The 15,359-nt window shown below is 42.0% G+C and overlaps 1 long non-coding RNA gene across 2 annotated transcripts in view; it reads left to right on the forward strand.

The window, feature by feature from the left end:
* Positions 1–15,359, forward strand: part of LOC123802283 (uncharacterized) — a 165,090-nt gene that overhangs the window by 36,589 nt on the left and 113,142 nt on the right. For both annotated transcript variants that reach the window (XR_015723491.1, XR_015723490.1), the window contains exon 4: positions 9,147–9,281. This is a non-coding gene — a long non-coding RNA (uncharacterized LOC123802283). The remainder of the gene's footprint in view (positions 1–9,146; positions 9,282–15,359) is intronic.

Here is a 15,359-nt window from a genome sequence, read left to right on the forward strand (position 1 = left end):
GGCAGAGCCTGATGCAGGGCTCAGTCCCACAACCCCGAGATCATGATCTGAGCCGAAACCGAGAGTCAGACCAAGAGTCGGGCGCTTAACTGACTGGGCCACCGAGGTGCCCCAGGAAGTACAGTTTTGAAAGTAGTTGGGAATGAGAGCATATGAGGAGCATATCGTAAAGATTATGATGTTCACTGTAACATGAGGTCTGTTCCTTTACTGCCCCTGGCCCTTCTCTTAGTTCTTTCCCCCTCCCACCCCCCCTTCCCCCAGCACACATACTGCACAGTGAAGAAAGAAAAGCAATTGACGGTGAAGATTTGGTTTATAGGATCCAAAGGTGAAGGGCTAGCTGTGACGTGACTTCTGGCTTTTGCCATATGCCTGTTGGCAACCACCTTCTTCCACCTTTCCTTTTCTTAAGAAATTCAAGGAGAAACTGTCTAGTCCACACAGTTCACAACAAACAAAACCTCTTCCTCAATTCTGGTGTAGCCGATGAAGTCCCAACAGAATGTTCCATGGCAATTGGTGATGGTGTGTGTCCGTGTGGAATTAAGGGGCCCTATGAAGGGTCCGTTAGTCATGCTCATGGGGAAAATGGGGGAGAGGCTGATGTCGATTTTTATTTCGTGCTGCGTCCTTTGCATTCTTGGGTTTATTTGTACACGTTGCTCTGCGAAGCCGCTTGAATGATGGAAAAGAAACCCTAAGCCCAGGTAGGACAAGAATTTCTCTGGGCCTGTGTGATGTCCTGCCTTTAAAGCAGGGGGGCGGGGTTGGGGTTGGAGGAGGTTTGGTTTTGCAGATACTCAGTGTGCATTCAAGTGGCAGGTGCTGCGGGTGAAATGAGAAGCTGCAGGACACACTGTCTAGAAGGAGAATACCGTTTACTTGGGGGGAGAAGATGGAGGGATGTGATGGGTCATGAAGGATCCAGGATAGTCAGTGTAGCAAGAGCTCACTGGCAGCTGGAGGTTAGGGAAGGGTGCTGGAGGAGTACCTGCTTCGAGGTGGTTCTGTGTGCATGGAGAGAAGGGGAGAAGGGTTTCAGGGTCCCTGTGGATCGCTCCCAGCAGGCCTGCTTTTCCCTTCAATCCCGCAGAACTGATAGATGGGAGGAGGTCTTGACAGATAACGTTGAAAAGGTGAATTGTCACGATTAGGTCGGGCCTTAATTGACAGATCATTTTTAAAAGGCCAGGACAGTCTATAGTTCCCTGGATTAATTTCCATTTCTCACCTGTGGTTAGCAGAAATCATACCGAACTAGGGCTTTTTTTGGGGGGTGGGGGTCAAGAATGGTATCCATTTCCCGATTGGTTGTTTGAATAAAGAATTTGTGTGAGCTGTTTCCGAATAAGTTCATGAGAAATGGTGGCATACATTTTCAAGCTGAAGGTTTCGAAGCAAGTGTCCCCTTTTCTCGAGAAGACGGGAGGGAAGGAAGTTGGTGATTTCAGAAACACAGTGGCTAATGACTTGTGCTGACTAATACCAGTGGACTCATAATGAGTAACAATAGCGAATTTAGAAGAGCTATAAGTAGAAGGAGAGTTATTTAAAGGTTGCTTTCATACCGAAGACAGCTGAATTGGTCCCACAAGTAAGGATTCCCTTTGGGAAATTTGGAAGTACTTCATTCAGTTCACCCCTACGAAGTTCTGTCTCTCCTTTATCTATCTCAAGGAGCCATCTTGAGGAGGTTAGATACCCGTTCTTGCAAGTATGGCTCTTTTCCCACTTGGTTTCTTGGGGGGAATTCTGGGCACACGAGCTTGCTTGTGGTTTTGTATCGAAGAAATGCTGGAGGTGTCCATTGAGAAGCAAGAACAACCAATTGGTTAAAAAAAAGGGTGGTGGTGGTGTCTGTGAACTAGAAACAAGAGGTTTGCTGGAATTTATTTTCTCAGTTTTTGTTTCTAATCGTGGCATAAAAATTAAAGAACCGACTAACCCATCCTTTTCATAACTATACATTTTTTAAGTTGAAATTTTTCAAATTGAAAATTATAGCATATAAACAGAGCAACAACACAACTGCCCAAAAGGTACAAAGATGGGGAAGTCCATTGTGGGGTTTCCAGTTATCTGAGTGTTAACCAGAAAATGTTTTTTTTTTTGTTGTTTGTTTTTTTGTTTTTCATCCTTGTTGAAAATGTTTTCAAATGTTCATTTTCCTTGAAATTTCTTTTTCCCTAATTCCACTTGACCCTGAGACAAATACGGGGACAGGTTGTCGTTTCATGTCACGTAGGTATGTGATAGGTCGTATTTTTATTATTTTTTAAGGGTTTTATTTATTTGAGAGAGAGGGTGAGTGAGAAAGAGAGAGCACGAGCAGGGGGAGGGGCAGAGGGAGAGGGAGAAGCAGGCTCCCCACTGAGCAGAGAGCCCAATGCCAGGCTTGATCTGAGCTGAAGGCAAACGCTTATCCCACTGAACCACTCAGCCCCCCCCCCCCCGGTCTTATTTTTATTGATACTGATTATTGACTGGTGTCTTGTCCCATTAGACTTAAAATTCCTGAGGCCAAGGCCACCATGTGGCTTATTATTACAATACCCAGTGCCTGGCACAGAGTAGTAGGCGCTTATTAGCTGATCAAAGAAATAAAATCACGAATCATGCATTAAAAATGGATTTATCTAGGTAGTGTCTTGGGGATTATGATGTCGTATAGGATTTTTTCTTGAAAAAGATCTCAAACCTCCCCTCAACCTAGGACATGACTGCATATTCAATTTTTAGCTAAAATCTTTAAGTGAATTTATTTTCCCATTGTTTTTTCTTTTTTTAAAAAGTTTAATTATAATCTTTAGTGATCTCTACTCCCAACGTGGGGCTTGAACTCATGACCCTGAGATCAAGAGTCACATGCTCTACCAACTGAGCCAGCCAGACGCCCCTCCCATTGTTTTTTCTGTTATATTTTGTTTCTCTCAGTATTTGGGACTCCCAGGCACTTAGATCACTCATACATTTTAGATGTGTATATATAGATAATATAAAATTTATAATATATATTTTAAATTATAACATATAACATAAACATATAGTAAATTACAAATTATAATTATATATGGATAAATATTTTCCTCTTTTAGTATGATAAATAAATATGAAAATGACCTCAATGCATGAATTTGAACAGCATGAATAGGGAAGACAAAACCTCAAGTTTCCTTGGTGAAGATTTTATCTGAAGGTCTTTGAACAATTTATCGAACAGGTTGTTTATTTAAATAAATTCAAGTCCATAGGCAAGTTCATGAGCAGTTTTACTTTTTTAAAGAAATCTAATGGTTTAGAAATAATAATTGAATTTCTTATTAAAGCATATGAGTTTCTCTCAGTTTTAATTTCTTCAACATGAAAAAGCATATCCTGGCACGTAAAGCTGGGGATAATTTAAGTAATTTTATCTTAAATTTAGCAGGCTTATTTTTCAGTTAGAGGTGCTGAGAACAGGCTCGTGAAATACCATTCCCTCCGAAGTGGCGGTTAATTTAGGTGAAGTTTTAGAGCACCGGAAGAAACACACTGTAGAGCTTGGTGTTGTCTTTAAGGAAAATTTCATCTAAAAATTTTGCTTTCACAATTAGAGCAAATTGTTTCTTTTTAAAATTTTTTTTTAAGATTTTTTAAATTTATTTATTCGACAGAGATAGAGACAGCCAGCGAGAGAGGGAACACAAGCAGGGGGAGTGGGAGAGGAAGAAGCAGGCTCCCAGCGGAGAAGCCTGATGTGGGGCTCGATCCCAGAACGCTGGGATCACACCCTGAGCCAAAGGCAGATGCTTAACCGCTGTGCCACCCAGGCGCCCCTAGAGCCAATTGTTTCTAAAAGGGAATAGTTTGTAAGATGCAATTGGGTTACTGTGCTCCGTCCTTTCTAGATTTTGTTGGTTGCATGAGAATGAGAAATGAAATAGAGAGGGATTGATATGGACATTTGATTGAAGAGTTGCCTGAGGCTTTTGTATGCCACCTTAATCTAAATTGAGAGCATCTCCTGTTTTTCATGTCTTAGGGTTTGGCCTGGGGCCAGGTGTTAAAGGTATTGTCTCTTTATATGGAGAATCACCATTTCAGTGCTATAAATGTTTATTCCATCACATTCAGAGATCGAATGCTTTCCAGTCTTATCTAAGTTCAGAACTTTGGAAAGAGGTTAATGAACAGCATGACTATTTTCATTTTGACATATAAGCACCCGCAAAGGGGTTTAATCCTTTTTTCAAAAATTCACATCAGCGATGCTTGATATATCTTTAAAATCAAACCTCAGAATGGAATGGAACTCAGTGTCTTGGGTTTATGAGAGCTTCTCAGCAGAGAGCTGTGGTAAGGAACACGGATGACAGAAATGTTTTGCAAGGAAGTTATTGAATGGACCAGGAAATGCTGCAGATAAGTAAGATTGAAGTGCAGAAGCCAAACCATACTGGAACTGGTAGACTCCTAGGTATTTGCAGGAGGATGGGGAGAGAGTGTGTGTGTGTGCGCTCGGGTGTATTTAGAGAAAAAGTGGGGAAGGGCCAGAGGAAGAGGGAGAGAGTGAATCCCAAGCAGGCTCCACATCCAGTGCATGAGCCCTATGCGGGGCTCGATCTCACAACCCCAAGATCATGGCCTCAGCCGAAATCGGGAGTCAGTCGCATAGCCGACTAAGTCACCCAGGCACCTAAGGATGGGAAGTTGTAATGTCAGGCACCACTAAAGAGCATGGGTTGCTTCAGACTGTAGAGAGGGTGTGGCGCAAAGGAAGGGCTCAAGAAATGGTTGAATGACCGAGTCCATTAAACCTTATCTTAAAATTCTGGAATGCTAATGAAGCTTGAATCCTGAAAGAAGACATTTTAAGAAAATAAAGCAAACATTGTTTTATGTAGTGAGAGTCAAGTCATAGACTCCATTGTACAAAGATGGTGCCCATTGACGCTATAAAATAAGCTCAAGAATTGCTCTCAGGTGATGGTGGAGGCTAGGTAAGAGGTGTCTCTGGTCACTGAAGAAAATAGGGCGCCATCTAGTGGAACCATTTCACTAGTGGCGTGTTTTTGCATTAACCACTTAGAAGATTGCAATTGATTTTCTTAAAGAGTGTTATTTTTTAAGATTTTATTTATTTATTTGAGAGAGCACGAGCAGGGGGGAGAGGCATTTCATTCCCCCCCCCAATTTTTTTTTTAAGATTTTATTTTTAAGTAATCTCTACACCCAGTGTGGGGCTCCAACTCACGCCCCGGAGATCAAGAGTTGCGTGCTCTACCAGCTGAGCCAGCCAGGCATCCCCCCTTTTTAAAAAAGACCCCCCAAATGTTTTAAAATCACTTTTTATATTTGCCTAGTGTTTTAAAAAAATTTTTACTTGCTCTGAAAAGTAGTGAGAGGCAGGAACAAATCTTTTTTTTTTTTTTAAAGATTTTATTTATTTATTTGAGAGGGAGCATGGGGGGGGAGGCAGAGGGAGAGGGAGAAGCGGACTCCCCGCTAAGCAGGGAGCCCAACATGGAGCTCTATCCCAGGACCCCGGGATCATGACCTGAGCTGAAGGCAGACGCTTCACTGACTGAGTCCCCCAGGCGCCCCAGGAACGAATCTTTGACAATTTTCTCATTTTACTTAAAAGAAAATTGAGCCAGAGGGGAGTTTTATATTTTGCCTTCACTAGAACAGCAGTCTCATACGCACTGGAAGGTAGAAAAAAAGATGATAGGATTACATAGCAATTGAAAAGTAAACCTCATTTCACCAACATTTTATGTTATGACAGTCACTGAAATTAAAAAAAAAGACAAATCTTCTAAAATGTTATACTGTTGAATAAATCATGTTTTATTCCTCAAAAGTTGGAATCTTCAGTGCTGTCCGATGCTCTCAGAATATTTCTCCCATATATGTTTATCTAGTTTCTTTTTAAGCAACAACTTGAACTATCAATTTCGAAAGTTTTAAAGTAACTTTCCGCTGTTTTGTACATAGATACATGCTTGTATTACATGTTACTTTAAAAATACAAGTGATTTTTTTTTTTTGGTCCTTAAACATCAGTTATTTTGCTCTCCAATTAATATAATGGTTTGAGGAATCATGATTAAGTTAGAAGACGCTTTGTAGGAAAGATGAGAATGACAAGTTGAAGAACCCGGTGTGAACCTTATTTTGTTGGTTAATGGCTTCATTACCCAGAATCCGCCTTTTGCACTGCCTGGGTATCCCCTGAATCTAATGAGCACAGTGAATTCTGGTGTACCTGAAAGCAGTGGAAAGGCCTGGAATTTCCACAGAGCATATAACGTTTTCCTTTCGTGCTGCCCCACGCCACCTTTCTCAGGTCAACTCCAGTGTAGAGGTGCCATTTGACATGACCCTGGCTTCTAAACAAAGAGGAATGACACGGGAAAGGCCTCCCTTGGCCAACAGAAGACTAGCTTATTCAGAAGACTCGTCAGGTTGATGTTGGCATGAGGGAAGGATGGGTGATTCCAGGATGCCAATGGTCTTTTGAGCTCTGGTCTACCCATAAAGCAGCTGTGGGACTTGGTGTTTGCTTTCCCAGAATGCTTCACTTGCCTGGGAAATAGAACAGTGTTGCTTTTCCATGAACTGTGTAATTGGATCCTCTACGTGTTTTGCTCAGTACATTTTAATTCCTGTCTTTACGTATGAACACAGGTCAAGTGATTTGAGAGTTAAACACAAAACAGAATTGCCTGCTTTTAAGGCAACCTAGAGGAGTAGAGAAGTCAGTGTTTCAGGTTTCTTACCTACTTGTAGGAACCCTCCTCTCATTTCCTTGACCCCAGGCAACCCAATGGGGTGGGGGTTGGAGGCTCTTTAAGTTTCTTCTCACCTGGTGACCTCTTGGCTGAAATAAATTAGTATGTAGTGTTTTCATATACATAGCTGTTAGCTATTACTCCTTTCGGGTAAAGTAGTTGAAACTTAACCAAAGCCTTGAGGAGGTAATAACTTACCATTCTCGGGTTGTGAACATTCGAGCAAGGGAGCATTTTGTTGCGCTCGGTTGCTGCCCACACTGGGGCCAGCCCTGCCAGTGTCTAGTCACATGAGAAGCACGTAAAGTAAATCTTACAAAAACTACTTATTATAAATATGGTTTCCTCTGGAGCGCAGGAAACAAGCATTTGTCAGGCCCGTGAATGAAAGAAGGCTTTTCCAAATGAAGCCGTTCACACAGCGTATTAGATAGATTGTATCCTGTCTTGTGAACTGAACTGAAGAGCCGTGTGTCCGCATTCTGAAGGATATGGGAGAGATCAAGAACTTGCCCGTATGGCTGTATGCTTCTAGAAATTTGTGGACCTATATGTTCATTCTAGACTCGAGCCTTAAATAATTTTTACATGAAGAATACTGTTTGTGTTACTGTTTAGCAAGATTGTGATTATTTGTCACGTACCTCCATGTTTTATTTCGACAGCTTGAGTTCATCATTAAGCATTTTCCTTAATGTGCACACGTTATTTTATTTTTACTTTTTTAAGTAAGCTCTGTGCCCATGTGAGGCTTGAACTCATGACCCCGAGATCAAGGGTCACGTGCGCTACCGACTGAGCCAGCCAGGCGCCCTGTCATGAAGCATTTTAAATAACATTTTGGTTCCCTTTCCATATTTTTTCTCTTAGAGTAAGTGTGAAAAATTGTATTGGTTCTTCTTGCAGTTGTTAATAAGTAAACATTTGTTTGTACTTTTTTTTTTTAAGTAGGCTCCACGCTGGAGCCCAATGTGGGGCTTGAACTCACGACTCTGAGTTAAGGGTCTGGGCCGAAATCAAGAGTCAGATGCTTAACTGACTAGGCCACCCAGGTGCCCCTCTTTGTGCTTTTTAAGAACTTTTTAAAGTGGTGGAAGTCAGACATTTTATGCATAGCGTTAAAGTGTAAGGAAGCTAGTTGGCGTGACAAAGGAGGGGTTCATGCTCCCCTTAGAAATATTGAGAGATCAAGTGTCACTTGGCAGACACTTCGTGTGGTACTTAGTGTAAACCCACTTATTCCGAATGCATTTTCTTTAATTGACTCTCAACATAGATGCTTTGTTAACTTTTGACTATAGTAATAGCTATTCGGGTTTTAAAAAATGGACTTTTATCATTGCAAATCAAGACTCCTTCAAGCAGTTTTAGAATAAGGCTATTGTAACGAACAGGCTGTTACAGTGTCCCCTAGGTTGGTCACTGTTACATACTTGAGTCCTTACATTCGGTGAGTGAGCCGTCTCTCTGTTTCTATGCCCTGTACGGTTCTTAGTGCTGAATCAGTGTGGGTAATTCCGTAGCTACACTGGGTTCCCAGAGCATGTAATATCAAATAGAAAGCGTTTGAAAGACTCTCTATAGTGTTTAATGAATGCTAAGGTTTTCTCTGTATTGGAATTGATGAAAAATACATTTTCCTTCATGCACTCTAAATCCTGTGTGCTTTTAAAATAGGCCTGGTTTGGGGGCTCAATTTGTTTTCATGACTTTTCCTTCATTATTATTTGACAGTGTTACAAAAGGAGGCCTTGGCTGGTATGTTAACTTGATTGTAATTTGTATGTATCACAAAAGGACATGCTGTTCTTTCATCATCAATACTAAATCAGAGCACTCTTTAAACCTTGGATTTTCTTTTGTCGACACCTTGCACTCCTAGCTGTGGGCTAAGCGAGGGTGTTGAGATTAGCGCGCAGCCCTGGGTCCTGGGTAAGCTGTTGACTTGACACCGTGCTCATCTTACGCATCTGTAACAACTCCATACTTCACAGAAGAGTTCCCAGGCCGTAAGCAGATGTATTCTATCTTAAGACAGGACTCGGCTAATAGGAGAGAGGTTTGTGCCATCTGGGGAACAGAGTTAAGGACATTTGATTCAAAGAAAGGGGAGGGAGGGATGTGGTCTGTCCTGTTTTGGGGTGAACCAGGTGTCCAGGAAGTTCTCTTTTAAGCCAGCATTTACTCATGTGGGTCATTTTTAAAAACCCTGGTCCCTCTTACCCTTCTCAGGAACCACATATTAAAAGATAGGCCTATTTGGTAATGAAACACTTGGCATAGAGAGAAATAACAACAATTGCTGTTTTCAGAAGAGAAGCATGGTGTTGCCGTGTTTGCCAGATCCATCCGTCCTTTTTGTCCGAACAGATGGAGAAACTGAGTCCTGAAAGGTCGTGACATCCTTGAGGTTACACAGCGAACTGAGTAGCATATGGCTCACCTGGAAGGTAAAGATGACATCAGCTTCTGCATGATTGAAGAGAAATACTTTTGCTCAGCTTGGTGAGTATTGCCCTTGTGATTACATCACTTATGATTTTTAAAAATACGTTAAACTTACATTGAAAAAACACATATGTTGCTTTTAAAATTGGGGCTTTCGGTAGCATTTAGATCTATCCATATGTTACGGTTCAGGCCAGATTAACCGGCCGATTTCAGGGCTTTTTTGGGGGAAAGCTTGGACGTATATTCACTCGAAGTTTCTGCCAAATCGCAGCTTGTAGAAGCTATTTCCAAACGGCCTTTCATTTACTGGTTAAATTAAGGACACTCCTCGGGGCGCCTGGCTGGCTCAGTGAGAGGAGCATCTGACTCTTGATCTCAGGGTCGTGAGTTCGGGCCCCACGCTGGGTGTAGAGATTACTTGAAAAAAAATTTAAAAAAAGATGCTTCTCTGAGGAAGAGGTCATGTGCTCCTAATCGGGGCTGGCCATCCTTCCCTGGGGCTCCCTGTGTCCTGACTGCTTCCTTTTTTCTCTCCCTCTGTCCCCACGTACCTAGGCTCCTGGAGGGCCCAGGGACTCAGGGCGAGGTGCACGACCCCACCAGGCAGCCCTGTCCTCCTCCCACATACCCCTGGAGAGTCCCAGTGAGCGGGTCACCTGCCTGGAAAGCTCCCCTGGGGTTCTGATCTGATTCTGGTTGTCATGAGCGAAGGACTCCTTTCTTCGGGAAGAAGCTCAGGAAGTGACACGGGTAATACAAACTTCTAGTTGGAATCCACGTTTGAGGTCAAAGGAGAATATGAGAGTTGGAACAGCTGGCGTGTGCCAGGCTCTAAAACAGTAGGACCACACTGAAGTCCATACCGCAGCACTGTGAGGAAGAAATTATGGGCCTTATGTTAGATACGAGGTCGTAGATACTTAAGAGAGGCGTTCAAGTCACATAGTAAACAGTGGAGGGTATTCGTTAGTTCTGCTTGTCTGTTTTCACTCGACCATTCTAAGAAAACACAATGAAATAGATGTTTGGTTTGATATTCCCTTTCTTTTTTTTTTTTTTTTAAGATTTTATTTATTTATTTGAGAGAGATAGAGACAGCCAGCGAGAGAGGGAACACAAGCAGGGGGAGTGGGAGAGGAAGAAGCAGGCTCATAGCGGAGGAGCCTGATGTGGGGCTCGATCCCATAACGCCGGGATCACGCCCTGAGCCGAAGGCAGACGCTTAACCGCTGTGCCACCCAGGCGCCCCTGATATTCCCTTTCTTACTTGTAGATCAAGGTGAATAATAAGGTAGTGATCTTTCAAGGCATATATTTTTGGTTTTGCAGAATTTGATCATTAAACTGTGTGTTTATTTAAAAAAGTGTTTCCTAAGTCACACTACATGTCAGATTCTATACTAAGTGTTCAGATACAGCAGGGAATGTGTATACAAATAAGTATTATTCTTACCAAGTCCTGAGATAAAGCTAGAAGCTTTATCTGTGTGTACGTCATCACGTTCTTTCTTTACTATCAAGGTGTTGGAACAAAGAGCCCAAGATTGTCATTTTCCCATTGACTCAACAGAATGATTGAACTAATTGGGTATTTCTTGAGGCTACTTAGCCAGTTCCTGAGGGTCTGGGGGAAATGCAAGCTAAAATCATTCTACTGATAATTTTTAAGGAGGAAGATTCCAGTAAGCTTTTCAGATAGCTGTTGCTTTAGACTCGGACAGCCTGCTGTGATGATGAGAAATTATTTCTGCCCCATCAGAGTTGGCTGGTATAAATGTGCATTTTAAGCTGAATACATTTTAAAACCCTAAATTCTATACCTTTGACCAAAATAACCACCTTCAGAGGTTTTGAATTGACAAGCAGAGAGCCCCAGCAGGTGGTCAGACACCTGGTGTGTCTGAATCCTCCTACGCACTGTGGTGACAGTCTCTGACGTTACTGTTTTTCTGTCCCAAGCTATTTGGTCAGTTAGCCCAACTTTGCAATGTGGTTTAGAAGCTTCTGGGGACGTCTCTTCTCGTAGTTATCTCAGCTCCCTCATAGTTGACTTGACTTTGTTTTTTCTTCCAGAACATTCTATGCTTCCTATAGAATTACACGCCTACTTTTTTTTTTCTTCTGTTGATTGCTATGGTGAAAAGAGCCTGACCTCCTGTTAGAGTAGAATTATCAGACTTGAGTCTGTTTTATCAAGCTCTCCTGTATGGGAATTTACCATCTGTGAAGCTACTTTCACCTCAGGTCTCCGGCTCTATGATCACATTTATGACTTGAAAGTATAGGGGGGAAATTAGAGACCTTTTAAGTGCTTCCATCAGGGAAGTGCCAGTTGTAGGGGAAACCTCTCCCAAAAGAATAACCTGATCAAATGTTTATAGAAGTTTCCCATTACAAGTGCTAATATTTATCAAGTTCTGAGATAAGCTAGAAGCTCTATCTGTGTATGTTTCTTTCTTCTGTCCTTTCTTCACTGTCGAGGTGTTGAAACACGGAATCCTAGACTCAGTCCCTGCTCTGCAGAACTACCTGCTTTCCTCAGCAGAGAGCTCTTGCTCTCTGGAGTATGTCGTGCTGGTTGCTGGAGCTTGTTCCAGGGCCTTCGTGGCTCCGGGCTGTTTCTCCTGCAGTATCTGGGTCATGCTTGGCTTGAGTCACCACACAGTGGCTCCTTCATCTTGGTTCAACAAAATGCCCAGGGCTAGAATCATTATGTCTTTCAGTGTCTGTCTTTTTGTCTTAGCTCCTTGGTCTACTATGAATATGGCGTTCTCCTCCATGTACCTATCTGAGATCATGCTTCAGATAGAGGACTAAAGCACTTTCTAGGCTATAGACTTCACCAACAGGAAATTTTATTTCATCACCGAAAGATCACATATAATCATTTCTCAATTTACCAAGGTGAAACTTTTCCATGGGGACCTCTGTGACTCACTCTAGTGCTGGGGGTGGTGGGTTGTGCCTTGAGAAGCCTTTTGAAGGCAATGTATTTACACTCCCTGCATTTCTCCTTAGTAACTTCACACTCACTTCTATTTATCTGTGTAATTGTTTAGTGTCGTCCTATTGCCTCACATACGCAGGAGCTGTCCAGTCAACACTTGTTTTTATGTATAGTGTAAAGAGCACTGAGCTGGGACCCTGGAACTTGGGCTCCAGTCCCATTTTTGCCTCAACAAGTCTACGACCTTGAGCTAGTCACTTTCCATGTCTAGAACAGTCTCCTCATCTTGTGAAATAAGGCCATGGGCAGGGAGATTCATGAGGTCGCTTTGAGCTTTATGTGTCTCGGTTTGTGTCTGACTAAATGGAGGAAGAATTGCAGCCAGTCCGTTGAATGCCACGACTTTGTTTCCATACCCAGGCTGAGTCCATTGAAGTGCCCTGCCTTGGGCTGGGAATGGCTGGCCCACTGCCTCCTTGAGAAGCCCGTGCCAGAACCCGAGTCACCTCCTTTGGGACATCTGAGGGCAGTGTTTTCCAGACTTTTTCTGTAGCAGCTGCCTTCTCTTCACAATAATAAAAGAATTAAAAAGACTGCCCATTATATCTGGGGTGGAAGCCATGTTGGCGCTTAACCTGTCCCTGTGTATATGCTGTATACAAGATGGAGGAATCTCAGAGGGTGGATCAGAGGGTACTTGCTCTGGTTGGAGAGGGTGTGGAGACCCCGTGGCCTTCCCTGGCCAGCTTTACACTTAGACCTGACCCCACCTCCCATGCCTACCTGCCACCCCGCAGTATCACCTCCATACTCTGTGGTTCCCAGCTCGTCATAGAACAACATTCTGGCCTGGCCAGGTAATAGGCATTTGGGTGACTGCAGTAACTGTACTGGCCTGGCGGTGGGTGACAGGCCAGTCTCAGAAACAAGGCGTTTGCAATTTACCCCCTCAGCACCCTTCCCTGAGACTCCTTATAACCTCCCCCTTACCCTTCTCTGCCTACTGCTATCTGACTACTGCCAAGAAGACTGGAAACCTCTCTGTGACAGTCTGAAAGATCCTGGCTCAAATTGTCTCTTCTCTGAACCAGGAGGAGTCAAACAATCCACCAAGAGTTTCTTACACCCATTCCTGAAAAACCCGCAACCTGTCCAAACTCACCTGAGTTGAAATCTCTCACCTCAGTAGTCCTATAATCATTAATAAAATGGAATTCATGGTTGAAAACCTTCTGAGAAAGAAATTTCCAGTCCCAGATGGTTTCGCCGGTAAATTCTAACAAGTATTTAAGGCAGACATAACACCAGTTTTAGACCATGCCTTTCAGAACATGAGGGTAAACTGGCCAGTTTCTTTCACGAGGCCAGCATTATTGACCCCAAAGATGGTAACAAGCAAAAAACAACGGTGACAAACCCCCAGACCAGTATCTTCGTGAACATGGACCAAGAAAATTCTTCGAAGGATGTAAGCAATATTAGCTGACGAATTTATGTGTGTAGAGTTGTTCTCTTCCCCTATCCTTATAATGTCAGTGGGATCTGTAGCAATCCCCCCTCTTTCATTAGTAAGAAATGAGTTTTTTCTTTGTCAGTCTTGCTAGAGGCTGAATAATTTTGATATTGTCAGAGAACCAGCTTTTGTTTTCATTGATTTTTTTTTTCCTATTGTTTTTTAGCTTTCAATTTCATTTATTTCTGCCCTTATCCTTAATATTTCCCCCACCTTCTTGCTTTGGGTGTATTTTGCTCCTTATTTTCTGGTTTGTGCAGATGGAAACTTACATTATTGATTAGAGACCCTTCTTTTTTTCTAATATAAACATTTAATATAAATTTCCCTGGAAGCCACCATTTTAACCGCATCACACACATTTTGTTATGGTGCATTTTTATTTTGTTCAATACAAAAAAAAATTTTTCACTTGAGACTGTTTTTTTGACCCATATTTTATTTGGAAGTATGTTGTATGATTTCCAAGTATTTAGAAATTTCCCTTTTCTCTGTTTTTTGTTTCTCTTTTTGTTCTCTTTTGATTTCTAGTTTAATTTCATTATGATCAGAAGACATACTTTGTATTATTTCAATTCTTTTAAATTTGTTTAAGTTTTATACTTCAGGGTATGGTTAGTCTTGGTGAATGTTTTATGAGTACTTTAAAAGAATACATACGCTGTTTTTGTTCCTGTTTTGTGAATAGTTGATACAATTCGTTGGTGGTATTTTCTGTTTATTATTTCTATATATTATTGAGAGCAGAATGTCAAAGCTTTCAGCTATGACTTTAGATTTATCTCTTTCTCCTTTGAATTCTGACAGTTTTGGCTTCCTTTATTTTGAAGGTTTATTGTTGGGGGTACAAATGTATTTAAGATTGTCATGTCTTGTCAAATTGACCCTTTTATCATTATGTAATATCTATCTTTGCCCCTGGCAATGCAATTGTCTTTGTTTCGAAGTCAACTTTATTATATGTGTGTGTGTGTGTGTATGATTTTTATTTTTTTTAAGTTACCTCTATACCCAGCCTGCGACTCAAACCCACAACCCCAAGATCAAGAGTTGCACGCCCCACTGACTAAACCAGCCAGGTGCCCCCCCACTCCCGCTTTTTTGGGAACGGTTGTTTGCGTGTTGTACCTTTCCCATCCTTTTACTTTTAACCTACTTACTAATACTATATTTCAAGGGAGGTTTTTTTTTTTTTAAAAGATTTTATTTATTTGAGGGAGAGAGCACCAGAGGGCACGAGCAGGGGAAAAAGGTAGAAGGGAGGAGAAGCAGGCTCCCCGCTGAGTCAGGAGCCGGATGCGGGACTCGATCCCAGGACCCTGGGATCATGACCCAAGCTGAAGACAGACACTTCACCGACTGAGCCACCCAGGCGCCCCTCAAGTGAATTTTTGTTAACATGTAGTTGGTTCCTATTTTTTTTTATTCATTCTCACAGTCTCTGTCCTTTAATTTACCTGTTTAGACCATTTTAGCTGATTGTAATTGTTGATAGACTTGGATTTATGCCTACCATTTAATTTTTGTTTTTCATTCATGTTTTCTGTGTTCTGCCTTTTGAGTTCTGTGAATCTTTCCTAGTGTTTGATTTTAATTGATCTCGTGTGTCTCCTTGTATCTTTTCTTGTGTATGTGTGCCTGCTCTAAGGATTGCAATGTGCCTACTTCACAG

Source organism: Ursus americanus, chromosome X, assembly GCF_024610735.1.
Source record: "Ursus americanus isolate L20-20 chromosome X, mUrsAme1.1.p, whole genome shotgun sequence".
NCBI classification, from domain to species: domain Eukaryota; kingdom Metazoa; phylum Chordata; class Mammalia; order Carnivora; family Ursidae; genus Ursus; species Ursus americanus.